The following is a 20127-nucleotide window of genomic DNA, read 5'->3' as shown; positions in this document are numbered from 1 at the left end:
GACAAATTTTGAGTACTCAGAATAAACTACTGAGGAAAAAATATTTTCAAATAACTGTTCATTGAAGAATTTACTCCCCACAAGCATCTTGGTGAGAGATCTCCTATTTCTCCTATAGAGAATTTTAAGAGCAACCTTTATACATGAGCTACTAGCTAGCCACATTTTCGAAATAATAATTTTGAGTTTTTCAGCATAAAGCATCGAGATTCCATTCGGACCCTTACACAGTCACTGCTCGCTGCCCAGGGGGCTGCAGCCCCCGCCGTGCCCGGGCCGGGCTGAGCTGGGCCGGCGGGGCTGGGGGGCACCGGCAGCCGGGGGCGGCCGGGGGGGGCGGCCGGGGGGACAGAGCCCCCCGGCAGCTGCAGGGCGGTGGGCTCCCCCCCAGCCCCGCCGGCTGCAGCCCCCCGGCCCGCTGCAGGGCGGTGGGCTCCCCCCCAGCCCCGCCGGCACAGTGTCGGCCCCGGCTTGCCCCCCTTCTCCCCCCCAGCCCCCGTCCTGTTGTCCTGCCGGGACCGGACTCACCCTGGCCCCTGCCGGTGCCGCTGAGCCGTCCGGCGTCGCTTCGCAGGCTCTGTGGCACTGCCCCGGGGGAGTCCTGCCTGGCCTGCCGGTGCCCGGTACCCTGCACCCGGTACCAGTATGCAGTGCCCAGTGTCCCATCCTGGTGCCCAGTGCCGGTGCCAGTGCCTGCGCCCGGTACCCGGTGTCGGCGCCCCGTGCCCGGTGCCGGTGCCCAGTGCCCGGTGCCGGTATCTGGTGCCGTTCCCAGTGCCGGTGCCGGTGCCTGTGCCGGTACCTGGTGCCCGGTGCCGATAGCCGGTGCCGGTACCCGGTGCCAGTGCCCGGTGCCGGTGCCGGTGCCGGTGCCCGGGCGGGACGCGCCGGCTCGGGCCCTGTCCGTGGTCCTGATCCGCGCCCCGCAGCCGGCCAGCCCAGCCCGCCGCCCTCCCGCTGCCCTGCTGCCCCCAGGGCAAGGGCCGGGGCGGGCAGACCCTGCCCCTGAGCATCCCCCGGACCCTGCGGCCCCCCGGGACCCCGGCCGCCGTCCCTCGGCCGCACCCGCCGCTGGGCGAGCTGCCCGGCTCCCTGGCAGAGGGACCGGCTCCACAGGTGGGCCCCTCGCCTCCCCCGGGCACCGGCGGCACCCCCGTCTCAGCCCAGCCCGCTGCGCCCTCGGCCGAGCCTGCCTCCGCACCCTCGCCGGAGCTCACCTGTCCCTGGGTCACCTTTGCCAGCGGAGGGGCTGGGAAAGCTGCCCTGCCTCTGCCTCGGGGCTTTTATGAGCCACCGGGGGGGGCGGCGGGAGGAGCACCCAGGCGGGGACTCTCCGCTTTGGCCAACGGGAGGCTGCCGTTCCTCGCAAATGCGGAGATCGCACAGATTACATCATGGAGAGCTGCCTGCGCTTCAGTGTAAAAGTCTCCTCCTCGCGTAAAGGCGGGTCGGAGGAGGGATGGCAGGCAGCAACAGGTTTGTCCTCCGGGGTAGCGACGCCTGGACCCCTTGGAAATGGAGCGGTGGCGGAGAAGACGGCGAAGGAGCTGGCCCCGTGGCTCAGGGACGTGCCTTGGGATGCACGCTTTGCACAGGGACAGGCGGGGCAGCCCGCCGGCAGAGCCACGAGCCTCCTCCTGTGCTTCAGCCTGAGCGAGGACCTGCGGGATTTGCTTTGTGAGTGCCAGTTGTTCAGTATCTCCCAGGACCACCCCCCAACCAGCCTGCTCCTGCCACCCTACCGCAGTGTCCCTCAGCCTGTGTCACTCTCACTCTCTGATTTCCCAGCCCAACGGACGAGCCAAGTTTCACCCTAAATTCTCAGCCTTTATCATCCTGTTTTCAGAGTTTACACAAAGTCCCAGCCCTCCATCTCTTCCCAGAGATACCGAGCTGAATTGCAGAGCAGATCCGAATACCTAGAATCCATTTGTTTTTCTTGTGTTCCTGGAGCACAGAGGTCGGACAGTTAATCCCACGAGTGTGCCAAAGAGCAAATCAGTCACCAGTGAAAACAAATTTATTTCCTAACCCGTACATCCAGGAACACGCACGCATTTCTGACTTTGACTGGGGGGGTGTCAGCTGGGGTGGGTTTGTGTTGCACCTCTTAGAGTGCAGATACACAGGCTGCAGACATCAATCCTTCCAGACAGCCCTAGATCATCCTAGGTGGTCAGTATGTTGAGGTAAAGCTTTGTCTTCTGGTATGTCCTATGCACAGGATATATTATCATGTGATACCAAGGGAAAAATAATAATTGATTGTAACATTAATTAGATAGAAATCAAAATGGTCTAAAGTTAAAGGCTCGGTCTGAGTAATACTTGAGATCCACATTCAGATCTGATTTGTGGAAATTGCTGCCTGCTACAAATGGATCTCCTGTGGGTAAACACTGGGCTCTTAAGATCTGGATCTAAAAGCAGATGACATGAAGGAAGCCCATTTTCAAGTGGCATTGGATGCTATTCAAATCAGAGCATGATTAGAATTAAGCCAGGTGCTCTGTTTCCAACTCTTTTTTTTTTTTTTTTTTTCTTTTTTCCTGGTCTTCTGCACTATTGTGGATTACGGGCGAAATCCTTTGGCTTAACATTAGCTGAGAATCTGACTGGCCGCTGTGAGGTTTTTGTCGTTGCCTAAGATAAAAGATGTTTTGAGCAGAATGTACTTGTATTCAACATGAATCAGTGAATACCCTGGGAACTCAGACACTGATCTCTTGAAGGAGGAGATGGAGATTGAGCAGTACCTGATGACCTTGCAATGCATTAGTCACAGCACGGAGAATGTAGACTGGTGTACGGGTAAAAGAAGATGTTACAGCCTTGCTAGTGCCTGACCTTGAATGTGTGTCTGTGAGAGATTTTCATTCATAAGCCAAATCTGGAAGCCTTTGCTCTGATTTTGTCCAGGCAAGGCAGGAATTTAGGGGAAATGTGAAAAGGACGGGAGCTGAAACTGTAAACAGCATCTTATGGAAAATGCTGAGGGGTGCCTAAATCCCTCCAGAACATACATCAAAAGGACTTGGGCACCTAATTCCCTTAGAAGATCCTACTAGAGAGGAAACCTGCAGCAAAGGACTGTGATCAGTGCTTACGGCTGTTATTACCCCAGCTGGATCTCTTCTTCACCCTTAACTGTCCCTTTACCTCAATTTCGCACCAGGAAATTTGCTCTCAATTTGCTCTCAGTTCTGTCCTAATGTGGTAACTGCTGCTATCCCTTGGCCCAGAGCTGCAGCTACAAAATCCTCTTTGATTTTCCTCCAGCTTCTGCCTTTAAGTCTCTGCTCTTAAGTCAAATGGTGAAAGGCCCTGCTGAGGTTAAGGAAATGGGCCATGAGGAATGACGAAGAATAAGCCCTCCAGCTGCATATCTAGGAATAACAACCATTTTGCAGTCGTTCACAAGGGATGAGAAGCCTGTTTTCCTGAGAGCTGTAGCCTCTTCTTTTCGAGATATCGGGCAGGACTTTGGACACAAGTCCTCTCCGTGCCATCTAAACAGTAATTGTGACCAGCAATTTCAGTTGAGACTTCAGAAATTTGATTTTCAAAGGGATCCGGGCTGTGAATGAGGTGTACCCATCAAACCCAAACTGTCTCAAGCCTGAGCTATTCATTCAAAAGATGCATTTGAAATGTAGGGCTTATTGCAAGAAGAGACATGGAAACTCACTGCGTCTATGGCAGATTCATTGTCTCTGGCTTCTCCACCTTGGGAGACTCCTCTGTCTCACTCATTTGCATTCCAGATTCGTTTCAGTGGAAGAGGAGATAGACAGATTTTTCTCGTGGAGAAAGTCTGGGATGAACTTAGAAGCCACAACAGTAAAGGTCACTGTTTGATTTAATTATTTCAAGTTGTTTTCCACCCCCTACTCAGAGCAGCCCTCATGGCTCCGTAATTAGCAATGAAGCGAAGGGGGAGCAAGCCGGACTTTGGCCCCAGCTGACCCGATTCATACAACATGTCTGATTAATGCACCTGGTCACATGGCAGCTGCCAGCGACTTGTTGCTGGGCATCCAGAGGTTTCCAAGGGAACCACTCCTTCTCCTGCCGATGCTCCTCAACAAGTGCAGGAGAGCCGTAGTTCAGAGGGCCTGATGCCCAGCCGGGTGGAAGACGGGAGCAAAGGTGTGCAGAGAAATGCCCCAAATAGAAAGCATCCTCACAGAATTTAGTGACGCTCTGCAGCAGAGAAGCTCGGACAAAGCCCTCTGAGCTGAGCCCTGTGGTGTGTGCTCGAATCCCTGAGCCACGGGACTGCCTCTGCTCAGCCCTCCCTGCAGTCCTCTCCTGCACGCCCTCCCTTGCGCACGCAGCTGTAGCTGCCGCACACCTATCCCAGCCCACGCACGCATCGCTCATGCACAATCCTACATACGCCCCATCAAACCAAAGACACATCACAAACAAAACAACAGCTCTGTGCTAACAGAGACATGGTGCCAGCCCCCGTGCATTCTCCTCTTTTCACAGAGGAGCTCTACTACACAGTGGAGACCCTTTTCCTGAGGTGGGTTTAAAAACTCTCCTTCATATTACAGAGACCTTTAAGGACAGAGATCCAGTCCCCTAGAAAGGTTTCCACCACTGCATGCGCAGATCCAGCCTACCTATGCAGACTGGCACAGAGCTCCCATGTAGACCAATCTTATCTCCCTCCCCCAAATCCCTCTCCTGGTACGCACAGCCAGAGTGCTGCCTACACACAGGCGTGGCGGCTTCCACATACACAGCCGCTCTTCACACACCCCCTCTAGACACACGTTCTTACACATGCACAGGCTCTGTGCTACTTGCAGGCATTTCCTTCTGTGTATGCACTTCTGCAGACTTACACTCACAGCCTTGGTTGTAGACATTCCTGCTCATTTGCACACAGGAAAAGGTTAGAAAAGACCTTTAAGATCAAGTCCAACCATTAACCTAGCTCTGCCAAATCGACCACTAAACCGTGTTTCAGTGCAGAGGGAAACTGAGGCACGGACAGCCCCTGCGTAGCTCTCTGCATTGCAAAGCACTCTGAGTCACAACTTCTAACACAGCAGGAGGAGGCCACAGGACACAGAATCATAGAATCACAGAATCATTTGGGTTGGAAGGGACATTTAAAGGTCACCTAGTCCAACCCCCCTGCCATAAGCAAGGACATCTTCAACTAGATCAGGTTGCTCAGAGCCCCATCCAACTTGGCCTTGAACATTTCCAGGGATGGGGCACCCACCACCTCTCTGGGCACCCTGTGCCCGTGCTTCACCACACTCAGCATAAAAAATTCCTTCCATATATCTAGTCTGAACTCATGCTGAGCAGCACTAGCCAGGGCAGGGTGTCAGTCCATCAGTTACAACTCTTACTGAGTTGGGAGCAAATTACCTGAGCCTACGCACAGCCCTGTCACCACACGTCAGGGAAGGGGGAACACAGACATCAGAGCACCCTGCAAAAGGCAGGACAAAGCAACACCCTCACGCATGTGCGCACACACTCACCCTTTTACTCCACGCTCCTGCAATCTGTGCACTCGCCCTGAGCACTCAGCCAGTGATGCACATCCCAGGATCACTGGCTGTGCATGCACCAGTAAATGTACATTCAGCGTCCACCAGCACACCCTGACACGTCTAACAGGGATTTCTGCTAGCGTGTACCCCCTCATCCCTTCTCCCCTTCCTTGTAGCTGCAGGGGATGTATCTACATTGTCTCACAAGCCTAGCATGTGCTATACACATGTACACAGGCCAGCAGTTCTTGGCAGTAACAATAAAGTCTCTGAACTAGCAAATGCAGTTGACTTGGCAAGTAGCACTGTTCTGTAATACCAGTCTTCCAAATACACTAGGCAGGCTTACAACAGCCTGCCTTTCCTCTTTTCCCTTTCGCTATGATGGAAGAAGATGGGCAGGGTGTGTATATCTGCACTGTGTGCTCTAACAGTAATTTCCCAAGCTTGCTAATGCTGCTCCAGTTTTGTTAGTCACGGGGTAAGCATGAGCCGCAAGAAGGCTCCAGAGGTTGTTTGCACTGTGCCAGGAGACCTTCCATTCAAATCTCACATCCACCTGATCTTTGGCAGCAGAAAGCCAGCTTCATTCAACTGAATTTTGTAGAGCAACGGTGATTTATCCCCGCTGACACAATGGTTTGCATTGCTGAAGGACACGAACAGGGGAACATGTCTTAAACATGTTCAGTTTCCCCACACCCCTTACCCTCCCAGGTCTTTCTCCTTTTTTCCCAGGAGGGTAATGCATCCTTGCTAACTCTCTGGATCAAATTGCTTTCAGGTGATGCTTATCGACTATCTTTTATCTAATCTTCCAGACTACAGCATGTGCCTCCAAGAATATAAGATGTGAATGGCTTCATGTAGCAAACTGGATTTACATGACGGGAAGAGAAAGATTCAATGGGTCTGATTCCTCTGCCTCTTAACTCAGTTTTAGACTACATCAGAAAATTTGATATAGGTGTATCAGACTGAGAAGAAATGTTATTTGGACTAAGCTCAAAGGCTTAAGCAAGAAGAGCGTTCTGGTTTCAGCTGGGATAGAGTTAATTTTCTTCCTAGTAGCTGGAGGCATATTCAAAACTATATATGTATGACAGTGTAAGTTAACAATGCAACCAGGAAGATACAACTCCATGGAGGGCAGAAAAGGCTACGAATGAACAACTGCTTGTTAGAGTCAAGGTCTCTGTATGAGCGCACGTGAGGAATCAGACATGTTTGTGTCGGCATGAACTGTCTCTCAACGTGTTCAAATTATGTGTGTGAGCATGCACGCCTGAGAAAGTACAAGGGTATGTTTATGTGTAATGAACACACTTTTAATGAGGTGTCTGCAAAAGGCACAATCAAGTGGCGGCAGAATATGTTCATGCCTCAGGGGAGAGTGTGGAAGTCTGCTTCCCTGCCTTTATCTCTGTGTTGTATTAAACCCCATGTGCATGTACTTGAACTTGTGACATTGAGACCATCACAGATATAATGAGGACAAAGAGGTCATTCAGACAAACTTGCCTGTCCTTGGTTGAGTTTCTGTTCATGGCTTGAGCAAGAGACTCTCAGCTGCTAAAGCAGTTAAAAGGTGAATATTGTAAAAATGAAGCCCATGCTAACTGAGTAAACAAGAAGCTTGAGAACTGGATCTGTCAGGGGCTAGAGCAGCTTGTAAGCAGAGGTCAAAGGAAAAAATAAAATAAATAAAAACAAGCTGAAGAGCAAACAAGAGCACTGGAGGCAATATTTTCATAAGCATTAAAAGTAGAACCTATGCTCCATTTTCAGAAGTGGGTTTAACACTTAGAACTCAAAATCACATGACCTTTCAATAAAATCTGGGATTCTATGTCCCATAGATATTTTAGATGGTGTTTCTCACAATACAAGAAGTTGGAGCCCCAGTGAAATTACCAGGCAAGTTTAAAACAAACAAAAATAAGTGCTTTTTCACACAGCACATAATCAAATTTTGGAGCTCATTTGCCACAGGATATTGTGTAGACTGAAAGTATAAATAGGTTCAAAAGGTTTTAGACAAGTTTATGGAGGTTTGGTCTATCAGTGGCGATTAAACTTAATAGTCTGGATGCAATGTCCAGGCAGTCCTTGCAGACTGCTGGAAGCTACAAAACTACAGGTAGGAGAAGCCTTATTCTTTATATACCATTGTACACTGTCCTAACTATCTTCCTCTACTTACTACCAGGACCAGCACACTGGGATAGGGACGTGTCTGTTGTGGATCAGTCAGACCACATTTATGTTCCTACACGTACCATGAATCACCAGTTTAGGTTTTCAGAGGGATCTTGATAATCAGTCAGTTAGGAGCCCTGATCCTTAGGGATCCTCACCTAATTTATTCAGCTACAGATTAGATGCTATTACCTCTGGATCCTAACAAAATTACACTTCCGTGGAACTCACCATATCAAACAATCTAGGGTCGTTTGACACTGGATTTGAACAGTGTCCCCTCTACAGAGAGATTCCAGAACAACGTGGCAAAACCAAGGCTTTAGTTGGCACAAGAGGACAGTCCGATTCAGATCCCTCCACACTGGCTAGAAGCAAATTCAAAAATCGTGGTCTATGTGCTTCAAAGAGATTTCTCAGGCAATGCTACTCCACACGCTCATCCCACGAGAAAAGTAAACTGCATATCAGGAAAGGTGTAGAGGCAAATTCTGCTCTCACATGCAGTGGTGTCAGTATGGAAGATCTCCAACAAGCTGACAGATGCTTAAATAGTGCAGAATTAGGCTGGCAATTAGTGAGCTCAGTGATCAGAGAGGCTAAGTCCTGAGAAACTCCACTGATGTGGGTAGAATTACCAAAAATTGATACTAATTCTGAACTGACTGGGACTACCGCGGCGATGTTTGGTAACTGGATATCTGAAGCAGAGAACAGTGAGCACTGGCCCACTGATGTCTGCATGTTTTCTAGTTTTTCACTTCCGGCAGTGGACAATGATGCTTCCAAAGAAAGTTGTGTCCCTTCCAATGTAAAAGATCGAATGCCCAGTAATCGTTCTCTGTGTGTATGCATGAGTTCCTCTTATTGCGGTTCCTGGAGATCATACTGGTCCAAACCACAACAGGCCTGTTCTGCATTTATTCATGTCCCTTCTTCATTTCTCTTCCCCTTCTGCTCTCACCCGTATTTCTTCTCTTCAGCTCTTCCCTTTCCCGCTGTCTGTCCTACCTTCCCTGCATCCCACTCCAATACAAACACCCAAGCCTTTTTTTGGATGAAAATGATGAAAAATAAACCCCTTATGAGGAGCTGCAGCGTGTGCTCTGCCAGAGAGCAGTCTTATTCATTAAGGGAATGGTCTTGTATGCATTTGGGCATGTTATCAGTAACACTCCAAAGGGAAATGGACTACTTAAACCTATTATATCACTGCTTTATTCACCATGTGCTGCCATTTACCTCCTACATGACGCTGGGCTCTAATAGCACCAGTTCTGAGAAACCCTGCACATTAGCCACAAGCAGCTCATTAATCCACTGTTTTCATTCTTACAAAAAAAATGAGCTCCAGCCACATGAGAGTTCAGATGCTGAGCAGTCAGCCAAAAACAAAACAGCTTTGTTGTGCCAGCAGCTCTGAGGTAGCCCCAAACAGAACAGCGCTTTCTGCTGATGGGGCACAGAGGGGGCCCTTAGGCCTGGGGGACAGGGGTGCGCATGGGAGAACGGGACAAAGCTGTCAGCTTGCAGCTGCTGCAGGGAGACATGGAGAATCTGATTCCTGGAGGGTCCAAGCCAGGCCCGTGTAGCCTTCACCACAATCAGGTCCTGGCTGTTGATGCAGCTCTGTCCCAGGATATCAGTTGTCCCAGACAGAAGGAAGAAAATGGAAGGCATCTCTCAAACTCCGGCATGGGGAGTCTGTGATCAGACCGGGGATTGGCAGAATTAATTCCAAGCAGGTACAATGAGATCTTCGAGAGCCCTTGAAGAAAATGAAAGACCCATGTCCCAGCCCCGAGCCACAAATCTGCGAGCCTTTTTGCTTCTTTGCAAACACACAGTGGTTGTGGCATAAAAAAGCAGTCACATCTGCTTCATCAAAGAGAAGAGCCCTGCTAAGGGCTCAGGCTTTCTCTCCCTAGTCCACTGCTTGCACCATGCTGAGGAGAACAAGCTGCTCCATCTCCTGGCTGACCGGGCTCCCTGTCCAAGCCCCTGTATATCAGGGCAGAGTTCACTGGAGAATGGTGCAGGTGTCTCCAAACGTGATTATTTCTGCTGAAATCTCCAAAGCTAACAAACAAATCTTTCTAACTAGAAGATGCGTGGCTTGTGGACAGGAGCTCTCATAAAAACAACTGCTCATCCATGTGGGAATAATAGAACATCTGTGTCCACAAACTAGGCACAGACCAGAAACAAGAGGCAATAATTTTTCATGAGCGGGACTTCAGGAATCTGGGATCTGTTCTTCTAGAACCTCTCGGTCACTTTGTCCTGCCTCATTTATCTAAGTAGCTGCTTTTCCCTGGCTACATATCCCTGCTTTCCTACAGAATAAAGAGAAATAAAAAGGCAAGAGGATCTGGCCAGGGTGACTGGTGGAAACAGAAGCAGAATCCAGGAGCTACTGCATTGTTTAACAACTCCACTCCGAGCCCTGCCTTCCATTTCAGTAACTCCAGTTCAACTACAAACTCAGTCACAGCTCTGCTATGTCGGGGCCATCGTCAAACCTTCAGCTCTCCTTTTCAATCTTATGGAAAGCTGCTGCAGAGGCAGCTAGAACTAGAGATGCAAATATTGATCCTCAGGACCTACGGCATCTTGCTAACACCTGTGCTGCCCTCGTAGCCAAAGGGATCCCTTTCCCAGCTGGAAAGAAGGGTAGAGATGTTGCTGACACAGAGGAAGGGGAGCTGGATGCAGGATTCAGCTCTGGAGACACTACAGGGCAGAATTAACCACAACAGTCATCAAATGAGGGATCTTCTCTGATTCAAGATCCCAGCTGCTGCTTCTGGCCAGTGAAAAAACCCCAACCTCTACCTGCCTACCAGATGTGCACAGCTCTGTCCTACTCCCAAAGCCCTCCCAAAGTCACATGGAGTGCATGTGTTGCTTTATTTGAGACAGCTTAGCAACAAATCTGAGCAGGGAAGTAAGGGCTTAGAGGTGTGCAGTGGAATTCATTTCTGCTCTTGGGTGAGGACATGAATGAAATGGGAGGCAAAGGGCAGAGGGCTGCTACTGGTGGAAGAATTGCTGCCTGGCCTGGCTGTTAGGTCTGCTCAGGAGAGCCTGCAGCCACACAGTTCCAACTGCCCAGGGAGACCAAGGCCAATAAAATCCCTGCTGCCAAAAGGAAATGTGATTACAGGCCTGATCCTGTGTCCTGCCTGCTTCAATGTGTCTATGCAGAATGGCTCACAGCGAGTACAAAGCTGAGAGGCACTTACAGAGGCATTAGTCGAACACAAAACATTCTCTTGGGGTACAAGGGGGATGGAGCAAGGCTGGGCGGACTCCTCTCCATTCAGCTCAGCTTCACTGAAATCAATACATTATTAGGTAGCGACTCCAGCCCTTAATATTCTACCTCTGAACAGCATCATGTTTGTGTTGAACGAGGAAGACTTAGGCTAAATATCAGGGAAAATTCTTTGCAGTGCCAGGGACAAGTAAGTCCTGGAACAGAGCACTGGGAAGGGGACACAATTTCTAGTGCACAAGGCTTTTACAAAGAAATTCAGACAAAATTCTTCCAGAAGGGATGTGAGGCAGGGAAGGAGCATTAGGGCAGCAGGATGGGACTTCTCAAACCTATTTCTGGTCTCACGAAACAGAGACAGAGCGCGTTTTATAGAGCTGTATGATCTCCTGACAGCTCTATGAACACTATGGGTGATAGGCCCTAGCTTCAGGCTGTCTCCCTGCCCCTCTTTCCCACCTCTCTTCTCCAGTCCTTAGCTGAAGCTTCCCTGCTAAGTGACATGTACAACAAAGCTGCACATCCCCTCTCCCACACTTCTTGCGTGGCTCTGCCTCTCGCTGCCCCACCTGAGGCCTGTTTTCTCTTTTGATGCTTCTAATGAAACTAAGTGGCTGCAACCAGAAAGTTTCCACTTTCTGCCTCTGGGCTGATTACTGCAGAGCTGACACAGGCAGCATCCTGCGCCAGAGCCTCTATGGATGGGAACCCTCAGGGGAGGGGATAAAGTGATGCTCCGTGCCCTCTGCTCGCCAAGCACCATTAGAGTACTGACTGCCTAACCTGGCAACCTAAGAGAGCAGGACCTCACCAGCCTGACTTCTGGGGCCAAGGTCTCTGGAAGACACGCACTAGCACACAGATGCATGATATCCTCTGCGGGTCTTGATACTGGGCTGCAGTATCAGAACCTAGGAAAGAAGCAGCAAAGTTCTTTTATCAGCCGCGCTGCAGCAGTCTTGGCTGGTGCTGCTAAAGGGGAGCTGGTCTCGCTATTTTTTGTGTGCATTTAGTACTGTCTAGAGACACTTCTCCAGATCCCTGGTGGATGGAGACTGCTTGTGCCTTGAGCGGGGACAGAAGGAGCTGCTGTAAGGTACCAGTCCATCTCTCCTTCTGCCTAGCCAGCCTCATCTCTGAAAGCTGGTGAGGGAAGAGTCCAGCACAAGGGCCATTGCAGTCCCTGGCTTTCCTGCTGACAAGGATTTCTGCTAGAGATTTCCGAGCATTAAGGCTGAACTTTCTCAGAGCAGCCACTAGCTTTCTGCCTGGCCAGAAACACTGAGGCTGAGTAAGCTGAGTTCACTAGGATGTCCATATGTCCAAGACACTCTGAAAATTGCACTTATTTGAGTCTTAGAAGGCAGGCTGCTGCCTTGTTATTCCCCCTCCCTCAATTCAGGAGCTGTGAATGCATGCCCAGAACGTGGCTCTGGGTAAGGTCAGTGCCAAAGACGCCCACCAAGCACAACGTGTGTTTCTCAGCAGCCCAGGCACTAACCATCATGGATGAGGCTCACATGCTAATTGCTCCTGGGACCTCTCCTGCAGGCTGCCCCTCATGAAACCACTCCAGATTTCTCCTTTAGCCCACGTGCTTTCTTTCTGCACGTGAGTTAAGGGCTTCCCGGACAACATCCTGACCAAGAGGCTGGGCTCTTGACTTAGATCAGGGCTGGTTGGTGCCACAGTGCCTGGCCCTCCAAAGATGGCTCTTGGGTTACGCGCTTGCACCTTTGAGTTCCTGGCCACTCCTGGCAATCCAGGCCTATAGCAGCAGGGCTGCGTTACCCTACATATCACCTTGCTGACATGAGGAGAAAGTAAACAAGACTCTGCTTAGCACTGCAGAGACCAACTGCTCCAGTGTTGCCTGGCAGATGGGGCCCAAGAGGGAGGCCATCTGTTTCTGAGTGAGGCCCTAAATTTCTCCCTGTGACATCCTGGACTGAAGATACCCAACCAAGTTCAATGGGCGCAGAGGCACAGGGAAGCAGCCATGACCTTCATTGCTACTTTAGCCCTTGGTGACTGGCATCTTGCAGAGCTGAGCCAGGGCTCACACCTTGATTCTGCAAGCTGTTGGCTTCCTGCAGCATACCCATTCCCTACATTATTCCTTTTTTAATCTCTGTCCACATCTCCACCCTTTTTTCCTCTCTGCAGTCCTTCCCACATGCGTGCAATGCTTTGGAACAGTATGTGTTCCCTGTTGCAGAACCGGGCAGGGACTATGCGGCTCCCCTGCAGCCCTAGCAGCTGCCACTAACTCTTCCCACCCCACTCTCCTTCTCCAAAAAAGTGCAAGTGCCCTGCGCAAAGGCCCTCTGCCTGATACCTGGCTGTTGACAGTTCATCTGGCTCCTCCATCACATTCTGGTGATGTTCTTTTTAACCCCAAAACAGGCCCTGGGGAGGTTGCAGAAATGCTATTAGAGCTCAGGGAAGGGGCTGGCTTCTCAAAGAGAGAGGGAGAAAGAAGGGGATAACATCCAGGGAAGGCTGGAGAAGGAAAGAGCAATCTGCTGATAGTCAGCATGTCTGAGAAGCTGGGAACATATTGCACTAAACCGATAATAACACCTTGAACAGCAGGGCGGTAGTTTCCATCTGGCCTCATGCTGAGCTTGGTCTCTCTCATTTCTCCCCCCCTGCAGCCAGGGAATCTGAGGCATAGAGCTGGCCACAGGTCACCCTCTGAGGCCAGTGCAGAGCAAGGATGAAACAGAAAAGCTTTATGGCGAGAGCAGGGTGCTGAGAAGCAACAGCGCAGCCTCTTGACTCTCCTTTCACCCCAACTAGATTCTCCTTAGGCTTGGGAGGTGGGAAGGCACTAGAGCTCTTTGCTTAATTAGTAGCAACAGCTGAAGCACTTGAGAAACAAAAGCTCCTCTCTCTCTCTGCCCCACTTTTACTTGGGAGCCAGGGGTGGGGAGCAAATTGCTTGGAAGCCAGAAAGCGCCCTGGATCTTGTCACCATGGCTGCACAGACACAGCCTCCTGTTATCTCCAGAGGAACAAAACCCTCCTCCCACCCTCTCCTGGCTCAGCTGGAGCTGATAAAAGAGAAATAAACAAAACAAATTAATAATAACAAATAATAATAAATTAATAATAATAATAAAATACCCCAAGCAAGACAGCAAATAAATATCCAGGGAATAAGGCAGCCTTCTGCAAAACATGTTTCCGCAGTGGTTTTTGGGTTGCTGGAGAGTTGAAGGACTCAAATGAGCATTTCAGGTTATAGAGTCCATCTCAGTAATACTTGGATGTATAAAATCCCAACTTGGGAACATCCCAGATCAAGCCATTTGCTTGAAAGTAATGATCTCTGGCTATATATACCTATATGTATAGTTCTGATTTATTTATATATATGGATGTGTGTACTATTAACATGATTATATATAATTTTAAGGTCTTCTTTTTTTGAACACACAGCAATCACATTATAAGTTTTCTGTAAGAGCTGGAGCCTTGTCTCTTCTGTCTCTGTACTGTACCATGTCCAGGGAGAAGCACCAGAGGTATCAGCAAGTGAGTAAAATAGCAGAACAAGCCAGATAACAGACTTTTGTGCTACCACAGTTACAACTGCTTTTGGTTATCTGGGCACCTCCAGTCTTCACTGCAGTGTGGACAAGGGCTTTAAGACTAAAACAAAATGAAAAACAAAGTGGGACTTTGTTCTCATGTTGTTTGCATTCTCACAACTAAAAGGCTAAAAATACGTCAAATATCACAGCAGTAAAGCAGTAAAAACTAGCAACTGTATATTTGCATTTTGAGAGAAATTAGGGCTATTATGGTTGCTCCAGACGGGCTTCCTACATCAACTGGGTAGATAATTTCACTTGGTGCTTCATGCATCAAAGCTCTGACCATCTGGCTGAATGCGAACATACCTTTTAGCAACATGTCTCATTTTGGCTTGATGCCTTCAGGGCCACCTCCCTACGACAGGCACTATTTCAGCACTTAATTACACTTACTGTTAAAAAGGACAACTTGTTTTTAGTGTGTATCTTTCCAATATCAGCTTCCGGCCACTGAATGTTCTACTGTCTGTGTATGCAGGTAGGAAGCAGTATGTTTAAATCCACCTGTGAATTGCATAGGCCATTGGTGGTCAGAAGATGGCCCACAGAACGACTCTTAAGTTGTCTTAGGTTTTTAAAAAAGGTCACTCATACATGAACAAACAAATTAAGAAGAAGAAGAACTGATAATTCAAAGTTTAACCTCATTTTCTCCTTCTGGCACTGGCTGGCACACTCAGATGTTTGGCTCACCCACTTTTTTACTATCAGTCGTTGAAATTGTAAGGCTTGTAATTCTAGCAAGAAAATTATGACTTTGTAATACAATACACCTTTTGCTTAAATGATAATTATTGTCTTTTCTTTTCTTGCAACTGCCAAAGACTATCAGGTTGTCCTTTAACTCAAAAAGGCTGAAGTGTCACTTTAAATGGCTGATTAGGTCTTTCAATTTCTCCACACCCACATTTCCTCCCATCAGTAGTTCTTTGGACAGCTGCAGAAAAGTGTTACCTGTAGAAGTCCAACCTGGGTCACAAAAGACCATTCAATGAGAGAGGTTTCTGCCTGGGAGACTTACAGGGGTGAATTCTTGCTTTTAAACTTATCCAGCCTTCCTTTGCATATGGACTTACCTGGACAAACTCATTTAGACCATGACAACAGCTTGCTCAGCCAGGCCTGAAAAGATCAGGCTCTTATTGATAGCTCTGAGCACACTTATTGCTGAAGAAAGCATGCTGCTCTCATGTTCTCCCCTTGCCAGATAAACACGAACATCTGCATAACTACTGTAATAACAGCAATACAAATATTAATGATACTGGGGTGAGAACTGGGACTGGTCTCCAGTGCTTGTATTCTCCTGGGCCACTGCCTCCAGGACCTCTCTCTGAAGGCAGACACCCAGATGTCTTTAAGAACCTGGGTTAAGAGATCATTTTGAAGGAGTTGCTGATTTTTCCCCAAATCCATCAATAAAGAAATAAGTGTAGGATTTCATAGCCCATCAGGTGTTCAGGCTAGGTGTGGACTTTCGATGAACTTATGAGGGGAAAGAAATTGCAAACCCTGGTCAATACCAGGGATTGCAACCCAGGTCTCTGGGGCTCCATCATACCTATCGTACCCTGACTTGCTGTGTGCGCCAGAAAAACTATCCCTTCGCAATTTATTTTTTCCTTTGCCAAGAAGAGCAGCAGTATCTCTGGGCCTGAGGTACAAAAAGTTAGTCCCTTAGTACAAAGGTCTCAGAGGGTCTCTGCCCCCCTACCCCCCCATATGACTGACAGGGCTTGCACTAGTGCCCAAGAAGGATGTTATGAGTCAACATCATTGTCACCCCTTTGCCTTATAACAGGTTATGATTAAAGACCAGTTTCCAAGGATGCATGGCTGTGCTCTCCCACCCCTTGGTGTGGCAGAACCAGCTGATAATTTTGTTTCTGCAGAGACAGCGTTTGACCCCTCTGTCCCCATCTGACCATGTGCCCCCCTGTTATGTATTAGCATCATGCACTGGTTGGAGTGTGTGCTCCTCTGCTATCACCCATGTACATACACCCCTCATCTCCCAGCACCCACTAACTCCTAGCATCTGTGCCACTTGCTTGGCCTCCTTTCCTTTATGCTGCTCCCCTCCACAGTCGTGTGACTGCTATTGTGTGGTCCCTGCCACACAAAAGCTAGCCTGACCTAATTTAAATCAGTGCTATTGAAGCTGTTCTTGTTTTATCTCCCAGCACAAGGGCTGCGCTCCCCATTTCAGAGGTAGCAGAAATGAATGGCTAATTGGGGGGGTATTGTGCAAGGCGGCGTTGTCTCCCAGCCCTGATTGTCAGCTCTCCTGCTTGACAGTGCTTCGAGCTCTCCTCTCTTGTAGCAGCCATACAGGCTGTTTAGGGAGTGGAGGGAGGAAAAGGAGAGAATGGGACTCTGCAGCCATCGCAGCGTGTCAGGCAAACAAAGCAGAGCATGGCCGCCTTCAGCACACTGGTGAAAAGGCTGGCTGGGGGAGGGTTCCCTTGTTCAGAAAGGGCAGATGCTGGTGATAATAGTAAAGAATATCCACCCTTCACCTCCAAATAAGCCCCCTGCTTTCCTTTTCCTGGGTATTTATGTGACAGTCCTTCCTAGGGCCCTGGAGACTGTCCTTGGGGAGGGGGGCTGAGGCAGAGGGGGCTCTCACACGCAAGCAGTGCCGCAGGGGTTGTAAGTCTTGGGAGCAGAGGAAGCGGGATAGGTCAGGGGCTGGATGGGAGACTGAAATGCTGCAAGACCCTTTGTCCTGTGGGGTAAAGTTGGAGCAGTCGCTGACAATGGAACTTTGAAAGAAAAGCAAGAACATCCCCAGGAGCCATTCCTACGAGCCCCAACCAGCATGAAGGGGGAGCTTTGTCAGGGTCCTCAAAGGCAGAGTTGCCCTCATGAGGAGGATTTAGAGCCCACAACCCATTTACACGGTGTGTCTCAAGGCTACCAGAGCCCAACACTGCCCTAACAAGGGACCACCGCAATACCTTAACTATGGAGGTTTGGGAGTTAAGACTGGCAGTGCAGTGTCTTTCATCTAATTTCTGCTTCTCACAGGTACCTTCCAAGAGCTTCCTCCTTGGGTTGTCTGGTCTGCAGTTCTCCCTTCTCCACTGATCACCAGACTGACAGAGGTCTGGGGAAGAAAACAAAACTAGAAGCATTTTAATCTTTCCATTCATGGTCTTGGGTCACTTACAGATCTGCTTCCTCCTGCCCTAGGGAGAGGACTTTGCCCCCAGCTATTGATTAGGCTCGCCTCCAGCGCACTTAGCTGATGCATGGTGCAAAGGTTGCGACCAGAGTCCTCTCCTGCAGGCTCCTGCCAGCTGCAGGCAAAAAGAGCACAACCCCTGGATGTTTTACAGCAACGTGAAGCAAGCAAGTCCCAAGGCTTCAGGTTTGTCATGGACTTTAATGTAATGTTCTAGTCCTTACTGCAAGTCAGATCAGAATAAAATATCAGCAAGTCCTGGAGTTAAAGGGCATGTGACAACCTCCTCTCTGTCCCTTTTGGCCTGAAATCAAGAGATTAGCTATGAAACTGTAACATTAAAAGTAGATTTTATTAAAAGTAAGTTTTATTAGAAGTTTTATTAAAAGTTAGGTTCTTTTTGCTCTCGTCTGGGTTTATGATTCATTTCTCCCTTCTAAGCTTTTCTCTGCAGCCAACAAAGCATAAAACACACTTCAACAAACAGCACAAAACAGGAAAAATAATCCTCACACTAGCACCTGATTCCAAGGGCTGAGTTTTTACCAAATGAAGAATGATTGCCATGGACGTATGAGTTGTTAACACTGCATTAAAGTAGAAGAAGAGGAACTAGCATATTCCTAGAACCATCTGGGATGGTCAACAGGGACTTTACCCAAAACCTCACTACAGCGTGCTGCTGGCATCACCTCGCCCTGCTCCATCCCATCCTCCTGCCCAGCTCCCGCTGCCTTGGAGAGATACTGGTGATGAGAATGCAGTCTGGCTCACTGTGCATTACAGAAGGTGAATTTGCAGGGAGGGAAAGCTTCCCCCAGCGAAGGGGAACCGCCAAGGGTCTGCCCTTTTGCTCAGACAACAGCCGGTCCTGTCCCAGCTCCTGTCCCCTGGACTGGATCCTCTCCCTCCCGGGCAGCTCTGCGGGGAGCTCGGCTCCCTGTTGCCACTATTCTACCGACATCTGGTGGCAGCTGCCTGAGGAAGAAAAGATGCTCCTTCACAAGTGGCCCAGGCGCTCGCACGGCCTGTGCCCGGCCTCGGGCCCGGCTGGTGGGCCCGGCTGGTGGGCCCAGGAGCGAGCCCCGGCCTGGGGGATGAGGCTGGTGGGCCCAGGGGCGAGCCCGGGCTGGCGGCCGAGGCTGGTGGGCCCAGGGGCGAGCCCGGGCCTGGGGGACGAGGCTGGTGGGCCCAGGGGGTGAGCCCGGGCCTGGTGGACGAGGCTGGTGGGCTCAGGGGGCAAGTGAGGCCAGGCCCGGGCCACCGGCAGCCCTGGTGGCTTGGAGCAGGGGGCAAGGCCAGGCCGGTGTGTGCTGAGCCCCTCTTGCTCCCCTCAGCGGGAAGTGGCAATTCCCTCAGGGGCTGTCCCCTTTCTGAGGGAAGCGTCCCACCGTGGCGCGGGGACACTCACCTTCTGAGGTGAGTGGGCCTCCGCAAGCACTAATTACTCATTAACGCTGATGACCTGGATTCCCGGGCGGCGTTTCTCAGTGTTCGGAATAAGTTTTAACTGAGGCTGCCGTGATGGCAGGGACAAACGCATACCCTCAGCCAACATCAAGCACCGCGCACAAAGTGACTTCAGTGCGAGTTTCCGTAGTGTAGCGGTTATCACGTTCGCCTCACACGCGAAAGGTCCCCGGTTCGATCCCGGGCGGAAACACGTTGCTTTTGCTACGGTTTTTTTATTCTCCTTTGGTTTCGTTCTTCTTTTCTTTTTAACTTCGGTTTTATTTATTTTCCGACGCGAGCTGGGGGAGAAGTAACGGCGCCATCTGTCACCCCACCGGGGCAGCGCCCGCGTCCCTCCGCGGCCGGCTGGCGCCCGCCGGGGTTCAGGTAGGTAAAGGGCAGCCGAACGCGGCGCCTGGCGTGCAGAGGCGTTTTCAACTACCGGCGGGAATCGGTGGGGAGCAAGGGAAAAAAATTAAAATGAAAAAAAAAAAAATTGAGATACTGCGTTGGCCGGGAATCGAACCCGGGTCAACTGCTTGGAAGGCAGCTATGCTAACCACTATACCACCAACGCCCTGTGATAACCGTCTTCCCCGGCCTCCGTTAGCAACCTCAACTTCCTGGACCCAACCATCTTCCAAAAGCGAGAAGGGGTGCCACAACGCGGGTCGAGAATAGCACAGCAGTCGCCCTACGGCGGCAATAAATGCTGAGTTAGGGGTCAGTCTCTGAGGCTGGCTGGGGAAATAATAGTCTCTGAGTTTTTTTTACCCTCTGTCAGCCTCAATTCTCCCTCTACCCCCTTGACTAGGGAGAATAGTTCTGTCCTCCAGCAGGCAACACCACCACCGCCACCCCCCTTTACGCAGTTCCTCCGCTCTCCCC

The 20127-nt window shown here is 50.1% G+C and overlaps 2 non-coding genes across 2 annotated transcripts; one reads left to right on the top strand and one right to left on the bottom strand.

Moving 5' to 3' along the window:
- Positions 1-19377: 19377 nt before the first annotated feature.
- On the top strand, positions 19378-19450 carry TRNAV-CAC. The gene has a single exon. It is a non-coding gene; the product is annotated as a tRNA-Val (tRNA).
- A 294-nt stretch (positions 19451-19744) lies between these two features.
- TRNAG-UCC lies at positions 19745-19816 on the bottom strand. The gene has a single exon. It is a non-coding gene; the product is annotated as a tRNA-Gly (tRNA).
- Positions 19817-20127: the final 311 nt, after the last annotated feature.

This window comes from Falco rusticolus, chromosome 4 (genome assembly GCF_015220075.1).
Source record: "Falco rusticolus isolate bFalRus1 chromosome 4, bFalRus1.pri, whole genome shotgun sequence".
In the NCBI taxonomy this organism is placed as follows: domain Eukaryota; kingdom Metazoa; phylum Chordata; class Aves; order Falconiformes; family Falconidae; genus Falco; species Falco rusticolus.
Note: the sequence above shows the minus strand (reverse complement) of the source record. Positions and strands in the feature narration are given on the sequence as shown.